Source organism: Castanea sativa, chromosome 3 (assembly GCF_040712315.1).
Source record: "Castanea sativa cultivar Marrone di Chiusa Pesio chromosome 3, ASM4071231v1".
Classification (NCBI taxonomy): Eukaryota; Viridiplantae; Streptophyta; class Magnoliopsida; order Fagales; family Fagaceae; genus Castanea; species Castanea sativa.
In genome coordinates, this window is record NC_134015.1 from 28,101,446 (window position 1) to 28,122,324 (window position 20,879).

The 20,879-nt window shown below is 33.8% G+C and overlaps 1 pseudogene; it reads right to left on the reverse strand.

The window, feature by feature from the left end:
- Positions 1-471: 471 nt before the first annotated feature.
- Positions 472-6,809, reverse strand: LOC142628774 (exopolygalacturonase-like; annotated as a pseudogene).
- Between the last annotated feature and the right edge of the window lie 14,070 nt (positions 6,810-20,879).

The window sequence follows — 20,879 nt, forward strand, 5'->3', positions numbered from 1 at the left end:
GAAATACCTCTAAAACCCAAAAATGACTAAAATACCCCTGAAGCCTAAAAAACGATAAAAATTCCATCGAAACCTAAAATTTTGCTCGTTTTGTTTTTGTTTACTTATCCCATTGTGTACTAAATTGGATTGGTAGTAGATGCTTAACAATATTGGTGGACAATATTACTTAAGAATAAAAAGCATTTAGTAAGAGTTGAATAAATTTTTTGATTTTTATTAAGAATGATCTCACTTGCAATAATAGAACAATTACTATCTACAACAACACGACAGATCATACCATATTTCAACAAAAGACTGAACTGAAACAACTTTAAAAAATAACTAAAACAATTCCCCAATTTCATTTAAATAAAGAAAAAGGGAACATTTTAGATGGGATTTTATTTTGAATAGAACCCCGATAACCTATCTCCAAATTGTATTTGTTCATTCTACATTAGTTTTAATTGCTTGGGAAGCATTTCATTAATGTTTATTGGTACAAGCAGGAGGGTTCTGCTTGCCTGAAATTGTAGGTTGGACTTTAGCACAAGTTGAAGTAGCAGATCCTCCACCTCCCTTGTACGCGAGATCATTGTCAGAAAGCACCACTTGTTGGCATGGAACACTCTTACTGCAAAGAAGATTCACGGCTTCCTTTGTCGAAGAAGTACCTCTAATTTTCTTGAAGCTAACATTGCTGATCTTAACTTTAGAGGGAGACTGAAAAAAACAAAAAAAAAAAAAAAACAAAAAAACGCACCCAAGAATTCGATATTAGTATTTGTAATTGCTTTTACTTTTTTTTTTTTAACATTAAAATTTGTGTATGTATTTGTGATGTTTATAATAACCTGGTTTGAGCATTGATTGTTTGGACAGTAGTTTTGATCAATGATGATAGGATTGGCAACATTGTTCATGACAACATCCTCAAAATGTATATCAGAAGCAACTCCAGAAGGGGAAGAAGGCCATGTTTTGATTCTAACACCATTAACTTCATCCATTAGAGTATATATAAAAAATAATTGGGCCCCCCATAGCCCATATATATTCACTATTCTCCCAAGTCATAGATGAAGTTTTAGGCCTACTCCAAATAAAATAAAATAAAAAATTGGCCCACTTACATTTAAATACTCAAGTCCAATTGTCCAAACACTAATAACAAAATTTCACTTTCTTTCCAACTCAAAAAACCCACCCACCTGACCCACGGAATCCCCTTATTCCCTTTACATATATTCTTTTTTTTTTTTTTGTCTTCTTTGATACACTTCCACTTTCCAGTCCCACTCCACTGCCTACCAGGCCCAAAAACTTAGCTCTCTGCATCAGTCCTCTATCCTCTGTCCTCACAGCCCGAAAAAAAATAAAAAATAAAATAAAATCCTAGTGAGTTCAGTGACTGCTTGGCCTGGTGAGTTCGGTGTTTGTGTTTTCAAACTGTCACTTGCTATCAAGTAAAAAAAAAAAAAAAAGATTGAGACCCAATTGGGTTTTTTAGTTTTTACTGTGAAAAAAAAAATGTGATTTTCATATGGAAATTTGGTTAAAGTTGTGATCTTTTTGCTTAATTTTGTTGTTGTAAGCTGTGGCGAATAATTTGGAAGATTCACATGACTACATGAGTTGATTGATACAGCCAAAACTCAGCTCTCAACCTCTTAGCGTCAGTCCTCTACTCCTCTGTCCTCACAGTCCGGGGAAAAAAAAAATCCTGGTGAGTTCGGTGACTGCTTGGCTTGGTGAGTTCGGGTTTGTGTTTTCTAACTGTCACTTGCTATCAGGTAAAAAAAAAAATGATTGAGACCCAGTTGGGTTTTTTAGTTTTTATTGTGAAAAAAATGTGATTTTCATATGGAAATTTGGTTAAAGTTGTGATTTTTTTGCTTAATTTTGTTGTTGTAGGCTGTGGTGAATAATTTGGAAGATGCATATGAGTTAATTGATATAGCGATTTCGACTTCATTGAAGGAAAGCAAACCTCTTTACAGTTTATATTAGTATAAGCTGTAACTAGTAGTGAGTTTTCTTCTCTTTAATTGATACTGTGAGTGTTGTTAAATTGTTTGGTTTATGTTGTGTACTAATACTTGTGTGTTTAATTTTTGTTTTTGTTTGAGGGGTTATTATTAATTAAAGTTGTATTAAAAATGGGTTGACTATTTAAATTATAGTGGAAATTTTGTTTTTCTTAAGTATGAATAACATCCATATAACTGAGTAAAAATTTCTAATTAAAATTTTATTTTTTAAAGTTCTTTTCCGGTTAATTTTTTATTCATATTCTTAAAGCTAAAAGAATTATGAACAAACGAAAAACAATTGATGCATTCTTAAAAAAAAAATATGTTAGTAATTTAGAAATTAGAACACCTGTGACTGTAGAAACAAAATGTTTAAGATATATCAAAATTGAAATTTCATATTCAATAAACTTGTGATTTATGTTTTTTATATCAATACTTCGAATCATCCCTCCTTGTAAAAATTCGTAGCTACACCCCTGGCATTTTCATAGTGTTACCAACTCTTTACTTGATTTCAGTTCTCCTATGAAAAGCATATTCTTAGAGGGGAAAAGCCTAGCTGTTGCAAACTCCTTCCAGTTTTGTGTTGGAGGCATTGCCTAAAGTTTGTGATAACTGAAAACTCTAGGATTGCTGGGGATAAAGAAACTCTAAAGGTAGAAGAAATAGGGCTAGAGAAATATTTTAACGAGAACACAGAAATCTTGGAGAGCGTCCAATTCTTTTCTAGCGCCTTTGCTTAAATATTGTCAAGATCAAGAGGTTTAAAGGATCATCATACAAAAAGATTTTTTAAGAAATATTGTTCTTACAATGTAGGGAATTGTAAATCCTCTCATAATCTGTGACTTCTGGCTTGTCTAGTAGAACCTTGCTGCAAACTCGTGTTATTTTTTCAGTTTATATGAATATTCTAATTGTCTGAATATTTTGTAAGACTACTGTTGACACTTAGGAACCTGTTAAAGATATTCTTAGGTTAGAAATTCTAGCATGCTATTTACTGAAATGGTAGGGTGATTGGCCTGGCTTTTAGTCTTTACTCTTTAAGTTAGAAATGATTCTCATAAGCTTGATTAAAAGTAACTAGCCTCATCACCTACGCTTCGCACATGCGATGATGTTTTTTATTTTTTATTTTTTGGGTTTACACGTTTTACTCATGGGAGTTTTATTTTATTTTATTTTTTATTATAAGAACTTGTATTAGTACTTGAATACTAATGCGAGAGAGAAATGTGGAGGTGGGATAAAAACAATTTAGTGATAAAAAAAAATGGTACATTTGTGGAAAAAGGAAAAAACAGTTTCATTTTATTGTTATATTTTTTTCTAAAAGAAGAATTTGACAACTAACGTGAGAGAGAAATGTAGAGCTGAGAGAAATGTAGGGCTGAGAGAAAAAACTTTTTTATATATTTTAATTTAGCTAAAATTAGGAGTTTTTGAAATACTAATTTTACATGTCTAACCCTATGATTTAAGCGTTAGAAACAGATGAATTTAAAGGTATTTTGGGCATCTAAATAGACAATCCCAAACAGGGTAATACCCTTAAATAGTACTATAGATACGTGTTGGGTGTGTGAGTACCAAGCTAAATGGATAAATCTAGCAGCCTCAAAATATTTTTTTACAGAAGGATTGGCATGTAATTTAGTGACTCTGTGAAAGAGAAACAATTGAATGGGCTTTTGGTTTTGGTTGATGATGGTAATGCCCAGGGCTGTCCATGGGTCAAGTCGAGTTGGCAAAATAAACCCATGCCCATTTTCCCACGCAAACCCACCAACTTAAATACAACCTAAACCCACCCAATTATTAATTGGGTTAAATGGGTAGTAACCGATTAGACCCAATTATAACTAATGTTAACTGGGTTTTAACTAGGTACTTAATTAAGCCCAAATATCATTTCTACAAATCACCAAACTCTAAAGTACCCAAAACCACTAAAAAGACCAAAATACCCATAAAACCTCTAAAATTACCAAAATACCTCCTAAACCTGAAAATGACATAAATACCCCCAAAATCTTAAAATGACCAAACTACCCCCTAAATCTAAAAAATCACCAAAATACCTCTAAAACATTAAAATGACCAAAATACTCCTTAAACCCATCAAATGACCGAATACCCTCGAAACTAAAAAAAACCAAAGCACCCCCCTAAACCTAAAAAATGAACGAAATACCTCTAAAACCCAAAAATGACCAAAATACCCCTGGAACCTAAAAAACAATCAAAATTCCATCGAAACCAAAAATTTTGCACATTTTGTTTTTGTTTACTTACCCGATTGTGTACTAAATTGGATTGGTAGTAGATGCTTAACAATATTGGTGGACAACATTTCTTAAGAATAAAAAGCATTTAGGAAGAGTTGAATAAAGTTTTTGATTTTTATTAAGAATGATCTCAACTGCAACAATAGAACAATTGCTATCTACAACAACACTACAAATCATAGCAGATTTCAACAAAAGGCAGAACTTAAACAACTCATAAAATAACTAAAAAAATTCCCCAATTTCATTTAAATAAAGATAAAGGGAACTTGTTAGATGGGATTTTATTTAGAATAGAACCCCGATAACCTATCTACAAATTGTAATTGTTCATTCTACATTAGTTTTAACAGCTTAGGAAGCATTTCATTAATGTTTATTGGTACAAGCAGGAGGGTTCTGCTTGCCCAAAACTGCAAGTTGGACGTTAGCACAAGTGGAAGTAGCAAATCCTCCACCCCCCTTGTACGTGAGATCAATGTCAGAAAGCACCACTTGTTGGCATGGTACACTCTTACTGCAAATAAGATTCACAGCTTCCTTTGTCGAAGAAGTACCTCTAATTTTCTTGAAGCTAATATTGCTGATCTTAACCTTAGAGAGAGACTGAAAACAAAACAAAAAAGCGCACCCAAGAATTCGATATTAGTATTTGTAATTGTTTTTACTTTTTTTTTAACATCAAAATTTGTGTATATATTTGTGATGTTTATAATAATTTGGTTTGAGCATTGACTGTTTGGGCAGTAGTTTTGATCAATGATGATAGGATTGGCAACATTGTTCAAGACAACATCCTCGAAAGGTATATCAGAAGCAACTCCAGTAGGGCAAGCAGGCCATGTTTTGATTCTAACACCATTATCTATATTGCTAAATGTGGCACTAGTAACTCTGATTCCTGAAACAGGTTCTTTGTTCTGGTACCTTCCAAGACTTCCAATGCTGATACCATGGCCAGGTCCACAAGTTACTTGGTTAACAGTAATATCTTGGGTTCCATCACCAAAGGAGATGCAATCATCACCTGTTCCAATATCGGTATTGGTAATGGCGATCTAAGATGAATGTCCCACGTGGATTCCATCGGTGTTGGGGCTACTACATGTGCAATTATGGTAACATGTTGGAATTGCAACTTCTTGTATTCCAAAAGGTTGATGTGGAAAAATTTATTGTCCTGCGATGTAATGTCTTGGACTTTTGAATTTGTGACGTAGTAAACCTTATATTCCATTCATGTTTACAAGTTAGATAAATTAAAATGATAAATATGAGAGCTGAAGTTTCATTTAAAAACATTTTAATTAGTAAAATGGTAACGATTCTTTGAATTATACAAAAATAAATAAATAAAAAATTGTTTGTAAACAAACGTGATCATTAAATCAATATTAAAAAAATGGTAAAGTTGTAGCAAATATTATTACATAAAAACTTACAAACTAATGTTTCTATGAACGTGGTTGGTACTACTTCAATAATATTATATTATATAAACAATTCTTCACAGACCACAAGCTTTGTCAAAAGATTACATGTGTGATTGTGATTGGTGAATTATTGCTTTTACATTTAACCATTGTTTTTTCTCTGTCGCTTTTGGTTGCACATGTTCGTGTTGTGGCACAAAAAGTACTCCATAAACTTTCTCATATATAAATTTTAAAATTACTTCTTTTTTGAGTTGTGACACATCACTATACAAAACTTGTCAAATTATTAGTACAATATCATTTAACATATAAATGTTTGAATTTTTTTTAACGGGTAAATTTTGTAAAGTTGTAGTGTCTATGTATATCTACGTAGAATATGATGGAATATAAATGCTAATTAATTAAGATTGAAATCTTACAATAAGAAGTATGTTTCAGTTTTTGTCTTTGTTACACTCAGTTTTTTGCCATGCTTCTTGTCCTTTGCCATCAAAAACTCCACCACCTGACACAGTGAGACCGTAGATACGTTCAAAAACAACCCAGCCATCTTTACCGTTGAAGAAGGCAACATCTGATGGGGCCCATAGGGTTCCATGAAGGTGAAACTCAATAGCACCTTTGCATGGACCCAACAAAGTCACTAAACCTAGTTCGTATACCCCCGCTGAAATCAGAACTTTACTTCCTGCTATTGCGCACGCTGCTTTCCAAGCTTTTGTCTAAGCCTAAACACATTATAAAAAAAACAAAAAACAAAAAATCAAGATTAGTATATAATAATTATTTTGCATGTTATTGTTTTATCATTTGGTCATGACATCGATCAATTTCTAGTGTAAACGAAGTTTGAACCTAAGTTCTCTTGTTCAAAGTTAAAAGGCTTTACTAGTTATGTTAACTGGAACACACTCTTCTTGTCAATTACGTATTTATACTTGGGTTATATCAGCATTAGGTTGTGCTCCATATGATTTAACATCAAAGACTTGTTGGGCTTTAGTGGATGCCAACACCAATAGCAAGGAAATTGTTGCAATGCTTAAATTCTTCCCCATCTTGTTGTTCTTTAATTTCTTTCTATTGCCAGATTTTTGTACGAAATGATGGTAACCCCATTTGGTTTGAAGCCATTTATACTTCAATACATGAGCTCCACACCATTGAAACTACTCAACTAATATTAACTAATATAATGCAAGGTTGATAAGAACTCTCTTGTATATACTTCAACTTCTATACTATTATTAGTTTTTGTGCTTTCTCCTCCACTAAATAATTATCGTTTGTTATTGTATAAGATAAGATTATTTTACTTTTGTATATCATCTTAACTTCTTTGCTTTAAATGGCACGTTGTTAGCCACATGAAATATGTTCATCTTATCATGTAACCGAAGTGTATACTTCCGTTAGTAAGGGGGGAAAAGTCTAGTAAATTCTACCAAAATTGTCCAAAATTAGCATAGGTAGCATGCTTGTCTACGCTTTACAATAGCAAATAATGAAACCCACCAATATTTTGCTCATTTTTTAGGTTTCGAGAGTATTTTGGTAAATTTATTTTGTTTTGGGGGGTATTTCTATCATTTTTAGGTTTTGAGATGTATTTATGTCAATTTTTTTGGTTTAGGGGGGTATTTTGGCCAATTTCTAGGTTTCAGGGGGTATTTCAGTCATTTTTTATGTTTTGGGGGTATTTTGGTAATTTTAAGTGGTTTTTTTAGCATATTTGGTCTTTCTTTAGGTTTGGAGGGTATTTTGGAAATTTTAAAGTATTTTAGGAATACTTTAGTCATTTTCAAGTTTAAGGGGCATTTTAAAAATTTTATTAGGTAATTGGGTTGGGTTGGGTTTGGGTTTGGGTTAGAAGTAATTAGTTATATGAGTACCAAATGAGTAAATGAGTTTTACCCAAACGAATTGCCCACCCCAAACCCACCCCTTTGACACCCCTAGTTTTAGGGATGAACTACCACTTAACTTGATTTAATCGGGTGAATGGATTAGGGATTTGTTGCCAATTGAATGGCCAGTCAAATCTAGGTGTCTCAAATTGTTGGTTGGGTGGGGCGGAATGTCAGCTGACATGGTCTGGGCTACAATCGATAATGAAGTATCGAAAAAAAAAAAAAAAATCCAACAATTCTTTAACCACTTGTAGCCCAAATCAGGTGAGGCAGTAACACAATAATGAGTATTTTTGGGTTTATTTGATTTGAACCCATACAATTGACTCAATGAGAAAATGAGAAAAGGAGAGATGAGAACCAAAGAAAATATACATTGATCAAAAATGATATTTTTGCCAACATATCTGTTATGTGACAAAACATGAAACATATTGTATTAGTTATGTGACAATATTTGGAACTCAAGTTTCATTGGAAACTTACATAAATAAAAAAATAATCAACAAAACTTTTTTTTTGCTGTGAATCTAATTTAACACAGATATACAAGAATGACTTCATATAACCAGTTCGTATGCTTTAAACACACACACACACACACACACACACACATGTTTATTAAAAAAAAAAAAAAGGAAAACGGACTTACTCAAGGGTAGAAGAAGGTATGTCATTCTGCTCATACACGTTTGGGTTGGCTTTGTCGACATCCTCAGAAGAGCAAGGGAATGTTTGTTTGAGCAAAAAAGAATGGCTAATGGAACAAAAAATGCTGGTAATGGATTTTTTTTTTTTTTTGCACAGCAAGCAAAAAATAGGGAAGAGAGAAATCAGTGTTCTCCAAAATTAATTAGGTAAGTTGATGTTAATAACAATAATGATTAATCATATAGTTGAGTGTTTATTTTTTATTGCTTATATTTATGCGCTAGAGTAGTTCCGGTTTATTGGGCTTCATTTACTCTTATTTGCACGCAGATAAGTTAGAATAAAAGCAATTAAGCCGTGTTTTTAAAATTGGGAGTCTAAACAAGCTATAGTGTTTTACACTATTTGAGCTTTCAGATTCTAATCTTCCTGCCGTTTAGAAAACCTATATTAGAGTAAAGAGGAGTTCCACCAGCATTCGTTTTTGTTTTATATAATGGTACAGCTTTGTTTATTCACAAAAGAAAGCACAAACAAACTTCTTTATTTAATCACTATTTAATCTTTCCAATTTGGCGTTGATGTTCAGAAATCTGTCTAGTCCAAAAAGAATAAAGAATTCATACACTCGATGATTGCAATTCCCCATCGATGTCAAGTAGATTTCTTCACCAATTGTATATTTTTTCATAAAGCAAGGAGGAGACCAATGTTGCGGGTGCAGCACTATAAGACGAGGAAGGAAAGAAAGTCAAACCATAAGCTAGTTGCCATTTGAACTTGTACATTATTACAATGCTAAAACCAAACTTATTTAGGACCAAATAAGTCAATTTGCACCTCAGACATTAAGAGAGGAATCCATTCGCTCTTTTCTAACAGAGTTCCGCACCAGGACTCAAACCATACCTCGAGGAGAAGGTAGCTGAAAGAGCGCTTCCCTGAGAGACATGGGAGTCTTTGGGCATTGTTTGGAGTGCTTGACTGGACGATGTCTGCTAGAAGCTCATCCTGAGGAAGCTTCTTTGTCCACAATTCAGGTGAATAGCCTTGACTTATTCAAGGCTCTCCAACTCGCCTATAAGGCTATGATCTGTGGCTCGCTCTTTCCTCTTCTGGTTCTATCGTCTCCAACGAACACTGGACTGCAGTATCTTGATCTGGGTCATTCCTGTCAGTGGTTTTTATTGATCTCTTGCCGCTCCTAGAACGACTGGGCTCTTCTAATGTTTGACTTTCTTCACCCCTGAGTCGTTGAGCCAACTTCTGCTTCAGTCTTCGAGTCGTTGAAGCTAAGTCACTAGAGCAGTTGAGCATACAAATCTTTAAACTTTTGAGGCAAGTGAAGGAAATTGAATACTTATGTAGCACAAGGATGATAAACATAATGATTGATGTTTGAGTTTGTATAAACATTGAAATTGAATTGCTCAAATACAAACTTGTCTCTAATCTCCATAACATTGATTGAAGAAAAAATTTCCAGGCAATATGCATAAAAATACTGACAGCTTTCTTAGTAAAATTTTGAAAGTCTATAATCTTATATCAGGCAATATAATAAGACCAACAGAGACCTAAAAAAATAAAGCGTGCATGCTAGCAAATGTCATATCAATTTATATGGAACATAAAATTTGAAGAGTGCTACATAAATAAACACAAAAATAAATACCACCAGACTTGTCTTGTTCCTTGCCAATATTAGAGCTGCACCATCTGATAAAAATTTTGTACTCCCCCAGACATTTCTAGTTTCAGTCCCACACCTGTATAGAAATTAGAAAGCGGTCTCTCTCAGCACCCACAATGACAATTTTCCTTGGCATGGCATAGTTTGCAATACATGAGTTGTCATCGATTAAAGCATGAACTTGCCACTTATCGCTCTACCCCAAGTCACTGGTAATAGTATAAATCTCTCACAGACCAAAGGAAGCCATCCAGTACCTAACACCAAACCAAGATTAATTTCCTTCTCTCAATAAGAAAGTTTTATACAAGGTATGTATATTCTGTATATGTAGATCAACACTCACCCAACACATCAAGAAAGGTTCTAGTCCACAGGTCCTTCCTATAACATCATTCTCATCACATATCAGCAGCAAAACCAAGGATAAACATTTCTAAAGATATAGAAGGATGAACTTACTCCAAACATTATAATCCCAGCTGGGTCTGAAGATGCCAAAACAGTTGCTGTGTAATCCCTAATATGCTTCACAAACTTGTCAAGCACCACTTGAAGAGATTCCTAATAATATCCAAATATTTCTGAATGTCAATGTCCTCAAACTGCTCAAGAGCTCATAAAAACTTTAACACTTTCCTTAAAAATCAATGATTGACAAAAATTTACACGAGTCCACATATCTCAATCTAATTTGAACTGGCATACTTGCTACATTTTCCAATTTTCTCTAAAAAATGAATGTTGTAACCACATTATCTTGCCTACCCTACCACATCATCTAAGACGGGCATTTTTTGATACATTCCTTATTTTAACATATTATCAATATTTCCACAATAATAAAACCTTTATTGGAGAAAATCAGCATACATTTTTCAGTGCCAAAGTTGTCACCCTTACTGACTGTCGAAGTGAGACAGCATCAACTTTTAATCCTGGTACATAGCCAACAGTCAAAGCAATCCTATTATATCTATTTCCTATGTACCCAACAAATTCCTCGTCTGAATCACTAGCAATATCTTTCCATTTCACCTACATTAACATTTATGTAAAATAATAAATAAATAAAATCAATAAAAGTAAAATCCTTATTCTTCTGTGACAACTTCCCCAGAAAATGACAATTTACCAATAAAAAGTACCCAACAAAAGATGAAAAGAGATATAAACCTCTCTAAATTCAATGGTAAGAGCATCTCTTCCTATTATTCCGCTAGCAACAGTAATAATTAATGGAGTACTCTGACCCAATCTCTTTGTTATCTGCATTACAATCATTAACAAAAAATTAAGTAACAATTTAAAAAGGCCAAAATACACTTTTTGTCTCTGAAATTTGATTTAAATTCAATTTTGGTCCCTCAAATTTAAAAAATTGCAATTCCATCCTTGAAAAACTCAAAATGTAACAAAAAATTAAGTAACAATTTGAAAAGGCCAAAATACACTTTTTGTCTCTAAAATTTGATTTTAATTCAATTTTGGTCCCTCAAATTTAAAAAATTGCAATTCCATCCATGAAAAACTCAAAATGTATCAATTTTGTCCTTCAATCTATTTGCCATTAAAGAAATTGCAGTATTGGTAAACAAAACAAAATGCTGATGCGTTAAAAAGATGAGATGGCCTAAAATAATTTAAAAGAAGGAAAATGCTAACATGAGTGACACAAAAATTTACAACTTTATCACTGCTACCGAGCTAACATATTGTGACTAGTGTATAATAGTAATATCAATGAAGAGTCTATACTCACCATCTGGAAGTGATGTTTCACAAATTAATTACAACTTAACACCTTAACAATTTATGAAAAAGAAATATAAAAAATGCCAAAGTTATTATAAATATTTTACTACATAAGACTTACAAACTTAAGTGGCTATAGTAGGTTTCAATTAGCTCAACTGTTAACATCTCTGATTATTGAATAAGAGATCTGGTTTCATTTTCCGCTTACACCAAAAACCGATCGGTATCTTAGTCCGATGATAAAGAGATCAATCATGAAAACTGGATGATATAGATTGAAACTCTAAATGACAATAAATGTGATTATTGATTCAACACATAATAAATAAATGTCTTAATACTAATTTGCAATTGGTGATACATCAACTTACATGTAAGGTTTATGTACTTCTCAAATTTTTTTTTTAAAAAAAAAAAGGCTTAGAGCATCACCATTAGGTGTGCCAAACGCCAAATATTTGGCATTTGGCACACCAAACACCAAGAAAGCTCTCACATGAGGTGTTCTAAATGCAAAAAGTTTTGACATGAATGAACAGTACAATTCTAGATATACAACTGTACGGATAAGAATGCTAAAACTTTTTAATATTTATTTATTCTACTTTTCTCTCTCTTCTCTCACCATGACCCTCTAATTACTCTCTCATCCTTTCTTTCTCTCCACCAATCCTCCCAATCAGACAAGATCAAGAATCTAATCCGCGCCAGCATCCAATCAAGCTCCGCTACTGTCCAATCTCTCCTCTGAACTCAATGTCGATTACTCCTCTGGTCTCACCAGTGCCGCCGCCAATCTCAGTCTCAACATCACCCTAGTCTCACCAAACGACTCTCACCAAGCCGCCATCCTCACCTAGTTGCTGTTAATCGCCGAACCTCCTCTCCCTAAGCCACCACTGATTCGCCAAACCTCCTCTCCTTAAGATCTCAACGGTGGTGGTTTTTTGTGTGTATGTGTGTGTGTGCAGGGGCTAATATTGGTTGTAGTGTTGCAGTGGGCTAATATTGGTTGTGGTGTTTGTTTGAGTTTATTTTTTTTGGTAGCAGTGGTTGATGTTGGTGGTCGGTGGTTGATTTTGTGGGGTGCTTGTTGGTTGTGGGCTGAGGTGGGTTATTTATGGGTGGTGTGGTTTTAATGTGTAGGAGTTCTTTTTAGATTATTTTAATGTATTTTATATATTATTTTTAATGTGTTGAAGGGAAGAATAGAATATTTGATGAATGGTGTATCGTAAAGTGGTGTGTTAAAATAGAAAATGTAGGTTTTTATGTGTGAAAATGGCATTTGGGATACAACACCTAATGAGAATGCTCTAAGGTTTTGTAAAATTGGTAATATCACACTTATCAATAGCATTACCCTATAAAAATATGAAAAGTTTTTGGCTCTAGCATTGTTGAAATAGTAAAACTACTACTAATTTTACCATAAAAAATTCCAACTTAAGATGAGTATGAATATGATTGGTACTGCATCAACAACATAATAAATATATTTCTTAATTATTATTATTATTTTTGTTATTTGTTCAAAAATTGATCTATTTGTTTGTTTGTAAGGCTTATGGAGTAAAATTTATAATATCTCGAAAATCACTTTTGTAAATATAAATTTCAAAGATAAAAGTGTAAAATTTTCAATTTGAGTAACAAAAATCCAACTTACAATTAGTAATAATAATAATAACCGATTTAATCACTTAATTTATCTTCAATTGTCAAATTAGTCCTTAAAGTTGAATTGTTAATCAAGTCAAATTGAGCAAATCTTGATCATTTTGTCCAAATTTGTTTGCAAACAAAGTTTCAACATTTTTAGAAAATTTTACTAAAAAAAAAACATTTTTAGAAAATAATACTCATCAAACAAAAATATCAATTAAATGGTGCAGTTTAATTTTACAAAGTGAGTAACAAAAATTAAACTTTAAAGAGTAATAATTTCATTAGTGAAGTAAAAGGCAAGAGATGAAACTGAATTTAGCCTTATAATAATATTAGGAATAAAAGTAAGATTAGATTCTCAAAAAGAAAAAAAAAAGTAAGATTAAGATGAAACATACGAGCTTAAAAGCCTCGACATGTTTGTGTTTGTAGCCTACGCTTGCAATAGCAAAATGAGGTCGAATCGGCTTGGAGAGCACCTTATGAAGAACATCTTGCACACCATCAATCTATTAAAATTAAAGACAGAAATTATGTTATTAATTCTAATAATTGAACCAACCCAACCCAGTAATGCTATATATGATTTGAATAAAATAGTAAAAAAATTATTATGATTATGAATAGAGAAGAGTATGAGTGAGTACATAGGTGGAGGGGTTGAAAGAGTAAGAGAGAGCAGAAGAGAGCTTCGGGGAAGAGAGGATGTGATTGCAAACTTTGTTCCAAGTTTTGCTTACACATGCCGCTGATGCGAACGACAACGCTGGTAGCTTCTCTAGGGCGTTTTTGATAAAGTAACTATAAAGTCCAAACTATATCATTAGTAAGGCAACGTTCGAAACAATTTGGATTTCTAACAAATTGAGTTCAAAGGACTTGATTTCCCCATGGCGCCAACAATTGAGGTGGACAATTTGTCCAGCTGTATGTCCACCTGTAAATTGAGTTCATTGGACTCGTTTTCCAAAATTGAGTCTAAAGGACTCGAGTTTCTGGTGTCTGAGCCCACCACCTTCTAATTTCACGTGCTTGGTCACGTGGATCTATTTAATAGAAATCGAGTCTAATAGACTCGATTTCTTTTTATGGAAATCGACTCTACTAAACTCAATTTTTATGAATGGTCTCCAGCTCGTCCACGTGTCATGTGGGTCCCAATTGGGACCTTTTTCCCCCCTTACTCGGCTCACACCCTTTCTTCTGCTCTCACAGCTTTCCTCTTTTCACTCACACAACTTGCCTCTCATCACTTACACAATAATCACACTCAACTTTCATCAACTCTCAGGTAATGTTTTTACAATATTGATAATATTTTTTGTTAGTTAATATTGTGATTATTTGCTAGGTTATTTTTTTAAGAAACAATTAGAACATATTAGGAAATTTTTTGTTTTTTTAGTTTGAAATTTTTTTTTTTGTTTGTTACTGTAAATATTGTGAATAATTTATTTGTTAGTATATTGTGGGTAGTTTATTTGTTAGTATATTGTGATTATTTGTTAGTTTTTTTTAAAAATTATTATTATGATTAATTATTGGGAATACTTAGTACTAAATATTTTGATTAATGTTATTACAACATATTTGGAAATATTGTTTTTTTTTTTGTTAGTGTAAATATTGTGATTAAATTATTTGCTAAGTTTTAAAAAAAAAAAATTAATATTGTGATTAATTATTGGGAATTTTTAGTACCAAATATTGTGATTAATTATGTTATTGCAACATATTGGGAATATTTGTTTATTTTTTGTTAGTGCAAATATTGTGATTAAATTATTTTCTATGTTTTTTTAAAAAATTAATATTGTGATTAATTATTGGGAATATTTAGTATTGGGGAAATATTTAGTACTAAATATTGTGGTTAATTATGTTATTACAACATATTGAGAATATTTTTTTTGTTAGTGTAAATATTGTGATTAATAATATGCTAGGTTTTTAAAAAATATTAATATTGGGAATATTTATCGCAACAGGTTTTGAAGCAAAGACATGTAATACAGCTATTCTGAGATAGGCATGTATCCATATGTGGAGATAATTTAAAAAACAAAAAACAAAAAAATAAAATTAAAAAAAACCAAAAAAACCAAAAAAAAAAAAAAAAACCAAAAACATTATAATAAAAAGCAACACACTAATAGCCATTTCAAGAAAAAATTCATAGTTTTTGCCTCATGTGCCACCTTTTCTAATAAAAATTTTGGAAGTCATCATATCTTATCAAGGTTAGATCATTTTCATTTTTGTTACAGCAATGAGTTGGCAAAGATTATCCAGAGCCCACACGCCTCTCTATGAATTAGATCATACCACTTCATAATGTTACAGAACAGTTTTTTGAAACAACATGAATATCCGTTTTGGCTTCAGTTCACATGTAGTGGCATATAATCAAATCATACTGGTATTATTCAACACAATGCAGATAAAAATGGCATGGTCAAAACTCATTGGTATCATTTTATTTTTAATAGGTAAGAAAATTTGTATTGATAAAAAGGACTACTTTATGTAGAAGGATGAAGCAGCCAACAAAGATGAAAAACATTAAAAAAAGAAATTATGTACAAGAAAAGAGAGAATCTATAAACATCTGAATGGAATCACTAGCATCCTGTGTCCACTACAGAACTTAGCATACCATGTTCTTATCAACTCACCCATTATGGTCTGGTTCAATTATTAAAAAAAATATTTTTTTTAAAAATCCCCTCCAATATGCTATTTTAGGACGAGGCTCTAGCCAAACAAGTTATTCATACTTGATCTGGGATTAGCACACCATAGGATTTCGAGATTGATTTGGTGACATCAGAAATCAGGGGGTACTTCAGATCACCAAGCCCACCAGATTTTCTGTCTGTTTGTACCCATGCAAGGTGCGAGAACTACACCAAAGATAACATAAGACCATCAAGATAGCCAATAATTTCCAAATTAAGGCAAAGCAGTAAGCTAATAAAAAAATATAAAAAAATAACTTAATAGTAAGAAAATATAAGAAAACATAAATGGCCACACTTCATCCAGACAAAAAGCCTATAAAATGGAAGGCATCAGTTGACTCAAAATTTTTCAATGATAAGAAAATAAGAATTCAATTTCACAATCTAAACCCCATATTGCAATACACCGACTTATCAAATTCAAATGCACTCATTAAGCAGGGGAAACAAGAGTTTTGCTGGCCACTAGCTTTAAGAGTGCTCAAGATAAATGGAGGAAACAACTTACCACGCAGTCTACTGAAACACCCAATATTTGTGTATTTAGCTGCTCAAATACTGCATGGCGATCGCTGAAAGCAGTGATCTCTGTAAACAAAGGAGAACTGCGGCGAGAATAAAAGAAAGCAATAGCATCAACTAATATCTAAACTTCAATTTTTAGATTTATTTAGTGTGAAACAAACCTGTGGGACAAACAAATGTGAAGTCCAATGGGTAGAAAAAGAGAACCACATATTTCTTCCCAATGTATTCAGAGAGTTTAACCTGAAATAAGATGCTTTAGTTGAATGAAGATGTGAATTGTAATTATCCACACCAGCAAAACAACATCAATCAGATAATGTTTTAACAGAGCATGAAAAGCGAATTTGGGTCCATGAAGCTATTGCTCAATTAAGCAATCTACCTATTTCCCTACCACAAAACATGCTATACATTTTCTTCGGATAATTATCTATGAAGAGTGATGATACAGCTCCTATAAATTTTACTATGAAATTATTATAATGTTGTTGATGTGACACCAAATGACATTTATTGCCACTTGAATTTGCAAGCCTTTTTGTAGTCAAATTGGCCAACGATCCACTTAATCAATTAAATATAAATTGTAAATCACAAGAATCAACCATTAGTACTACCGGGATTCTCAGCATTATTTTTTATAAACTACCTTGATGAACTCCTGATCAAAAACAGCCTCAGCCTCAAAATCCGGTGCAATATTTCCAACCAGTGGAAGGTCATTCTGTAAAAAAGAACAACGAAAGCAAAACATACCTCAGAAATTAAAACAGAACAAAAGGAAGTATTTATCTTCAGGAGAATTTTTAAAACCAAGAAAGCTCTTTTAAGCCAGTTTTTTTTGCTTTTTAGCTTTTATGTTTAGTTATTTAAAACAATACTTTTTCTCACATTTTCAAATCACAAATATATTTTAGCACACTTTCAGCGAAATGCATAAGTTGTTCTCGAATGGACGCTTTAATACGTTTGGAAAATTACAGTGAATAGTGATTTAAAGTTTTTTTTTTAAACTATGAACAGTGAACTGTAAAGATTTTTTCCTAAAAGCTCTAAATTTCAGCTTTAGCCCTAAAGTTGTTTTCAGCTTTTAAAGCCCCCATAAAAAGCTCTTTAGCAAAATTGCCAAAAGTTTGGAGATTTTGGCTAATTTACCTGCTTCAAGGCTGCTAAACAATGTCATCAACTGAATAAAACCCTTTTAATAATATCAAATCTTTGAAATTTCCCAGTAGTGGAGCAGAAAATCAATAGCTTATTCAAATTCAATATTCTCCACAATGCAATTGTCATTCAATGAAACAAATTTATAGTTAACAAGCAGCATGTATAAGAAAATGGATTTAAAAAGTGACATACAGACACAGATTGGTCTTCTCTATTGTCATCAGAAGCAACTCTATGATTCAGTTATATGTGCATTCAAATATTTAAGTAAACTAAAGAAATCAGCCAATTGATGCAACTTAAACCTCAACACAAGTAAAAAGGTATAGAGTTTTTGATAATACAAGCATAATAAATATAAAATCAACTTTAAAACTGAAAAGTAATTGAACACCAAAAAAGTAATTGAACACCATTTGTAGGCAGATGGGGTGCTAACCCTATGGCACTTGACACTTATGCTGTCTTGTATAGTGTCTGGTATGTGGGGGAGGGGGTACTACATCTCCTTTGTTAGGCTCCTCGCGTTGCTGCAAAGACAAAATTACAAAAAAAAAACAATGGATCAAATGAATTCTAATACCAACCATAACAGTAGTCACGAAAGTATTCAAAGCTAGTAAATGACCAATCATACTGTGGGGCCAGCCTTGTGTCTTGCTTTGTGACCACCTATCCCACAAGGAGGTGCTTTTCTTGTGCGTTTAGGCCGACCTTGTGGGGGTGAGTGTAACCCAACTACTTGCTCAACATGCATAGCTGGCTGATTTGCTTGACTCCCAACAACTGAAGATCCTACAACTGCGGGGGAGGATTGTGTAGTGAACGAAATGTGAGTGAGGGTTGTAATCATAGGAGCTGTATGCAGTTTAGGAGTGGGCATGAATGACATGGAGCCACTATGGGCTGGTACATGGTGTATATGACCAATGCTGTATGAGGGAGATTGAGTGCGCATGACAGGAGGGGTGTCATTGAAATCAATGCTGAGATCAAAGGATGGCGGAGTAAGGGATAGATGAGCGGGGTCAAAAAATGTACATAAGGTGGGTGAAGGGATCTTGGGGTGAGAAGATGCATGTGCAGTGGGTATAAGGATGTGTAGATCAGGAAATGCAGAAGCAGTACGAGGAGGGATCTTTGGGGAAGGAGATGCACATGGGGGTGGAGGGAACTCTAGGGCAGGTGATGCATGTGGGGGTGGAGGGAACTCTGGGGCAAGAGAAGCATGTGGGGGTAGAGGGGGATCCGGCCTTTGCCGTTGATGGGCTGCAACACACTGGCCATGGCTAAGACTGGCAGGAGTTGAGCTCGTGCTTGGTCATCCATTTTGTTCTGGCACTTTTGGATTTGCCCCATCGGCATCTTCCAAGGGAAGATGGGCAGCTAGACAGTGAAGGCGATCCACTTCCTTTAGCATAGCTGTAATCAACTTGTGCTCAGGACTGCCTACTACATAACGCATTAACATCTGCTTGTGCATGGCAACCTGCAATTTTTGTAATACAATTAGTACACCTAACGCAAAAATGGTAATATGAAACAAAATTTGGAAAGAAAGGCCAAAGTGATTACCGTAATAAGAAGTGAAGCGCTAGTGTGGTCGACAAACCTCCAAGTGACTCTACCATACCAGCCGAAGTATGGATGAACACTCGACATAGCACCCTCTAGTCGTGCTCCATTACATAGTTCCTGTGCTCTTGTATTCCATACTTGGATGTGGCCAAAATGTCTGACCCTCTAATCCACTTTAGTCTTCCCCCTTAAGCCTATCTTATGAAGGGCTTCGTCAGTATTAACATCTTCGGGAATTTCTTGCACCATCCCAAATTGACGAAGAACACGATCTGGTGTATGTTTCTCTACTAGCCAGAAACATACAAGCGGCACCCTTGCTGTCCACATGTCCCATCCTGCTACATAGAACGCAGGCAGGTGGCCTAAATCAGCTTCATATGGTTGCCACACCACCTGATGTAGTAAAAAAAAAGCGCAGCACATTATGCAATGTTCCATTATTTTCAACTGACATATTTTATAGTTATAACAGCATACAGTATTCATAAACATTACAAAAAACACAATTTGGGTACTTGATTGGGATACATAGAATCTAGAAGCTGACATTACCGAACTAAACAGATTTCGGTGGGGCTATTCTTCGTGCTCACGATCCAAACCAACCTACAATGAAGAAAGAGGGAATCAATATCTACCAATTATGCAATGTAATAAAAAAGAAAAAGGATATGTATGCTGATGGAAGCTTAAAAAATCCATATTGTTTATTTTTCCTTGAAATACTACTACACTACATAAGCATCCTTAGTTGTAGAATAACACTTGAATAATGCTAAGTTCAATTATTTTGTAATGCTAAGTTCAAAAACTTAAGTACTTGAATAATGCTAAGTTCAATGTGTCATATCGTTTAAATTATGGATCCATTTCCAATAGAGAGAATCGGTCAAGGAAGAGACTTACTTAATAGACAATGGCGAAGATGGTAATGGTGGGCCATATGCACCATTTAGTAGGAGGTCCATCCTTGGGCACAAAAAAGGGAATCTGAACGATGTCCAATACTAAACGAGTATCAAGGCCCCACCAATTTGACTGGCCTTTTTGTCGGTTGCCCTGCATAACTCTTTGTACAACCATGCAACGCAAGCGCTCCCCCAACTGTACCGAGGTGGATTATGAAGGTCCCTCAACATCTGCAACCACATCGTATGCACCCTATCGCCAAACTTGTCAGTGAAAATTGTGTCCCCTAGGAGTGCTAGAATATAACACCGTGCATACTGATGCATAGCAACCGCTTCTGCACCATCGGGCAACCCTTGGTCAATTTTTTCAAGTAGCTTCTTAATTTGGATCCTCTGTCCTTTAAGCACCACAGAATTAGTAACAATTCCAAGCATTTGTTGACATTCAACAACCCACATCAAGGCACAAGTTCTAACAATTGCCTCACCATCGATTGGAATCCCCAAAAGAACCTCCACG